At 44.3% G+C, this 873-nt stretch overlaps 1 non-coding gene across 1 annotated transcript; it reads left to right on the forward strand.

The window, feature by feature from the left end:
• The first annotated feature begins 391 nt into the window (after positions 1 to 391).
• On the forward strand, positions 392 to 498 carry LOC129064494 (U6 spliceosomal RNA). The gene has a single exon (XR_008528473.1). It is a non-coding gene; the product is annotated as a U6 spliceosomal RNA (small nuclear RNA).
• The last annotated feature ends 375 nt before the right edge of the window (positions 499 to 873 follow it).

Consider the following 873-nt stretch of genomic DNA (forward strand, 5'->3'; position numbering starts at 1 on the left):
CTGCGCTACCGCGTTCTCTCCGCCGCGTTCTGGGAGGAGCCCGAAGACCGACTCCTTCAGCCTAGGTGGACTGGCGCGGAAGAGATGCGCAGCAGCACGCTCCACGTGACCTAGCGTGTCTACCAGCGTAGTCCACCGGCCGCAGAGAGGTCGGGCCGGTGGAGGGCCAATTTCCCATGGTCCCTTCATTTGCATATAGAATGTAAGATGGTTTAGGGAGACAATTAGATTTAATAGGAAAATAATCACAGAAATATAATCACATATACAATATACAGAAATCCACAAATTAAATATTTTGAAATGCAAAAAAGTATGCACTATAGTCACCGTAAATGTAAAAGCTTTGAAACTCTGGGCCTTATATACTCCCTTACAAGACCTACAAACCGTGCTCGCTTCGGCAGCACATATACTAAAATTGGAACGATACAGAGAAGATTAGCATGGCCCCTGCGCAAGGATGACACGCAAATTCGTGAAGCGTTCCATATTTTCGTACTGAGAGATTTCACCGGTGCACAATGTATATCTCCATGCAGTTTTCACTTAACAGGTTATTTTTTCTTTGTCACAAAGGAAACTAGTCCCAGAAGGTGGGAGAAAAGGAATTGTGGGTAATTAAGATTCGTCTGTGTGCATTTTCCTTCTGGCCTTCGGGCCCCAGTCTTGTCTTTTGTATCTTGCCTCTGCTTCCCTCTGATAATCCAGAGTTCTACCATACACCTTAGAAAATGGCCTTGCCAAAGTTATCATTCAAGTCCAAAAACATAACAGGGCCTTAGTGCTTCGGTAAACATCAAGGGACCTAAAACAGGAACTTGCAACAAGACTGACTCCTTATTCTGCCCCTGAATCTTAATAATAATAATA

This window comes from Pteronotus mesoamericanus, unplaced genomic scaffold (genome assembly GCF_021234165.1).
Source record: "Pteronotus mesoamericanus isolate MK-2021 breed Mesoamerican mustached bat unplaced genomic scaffold, CSHL_Meso_final contig_164, whole genome shotgun sequence".
Taxonomy (NCBI): domain Eukaryota; kingdom Metazoa; phylum Chordata; class Mammalia; order Chiroptera; family Mormoopidae; genus Pteronotus; species Pteronotus mesoamericanus.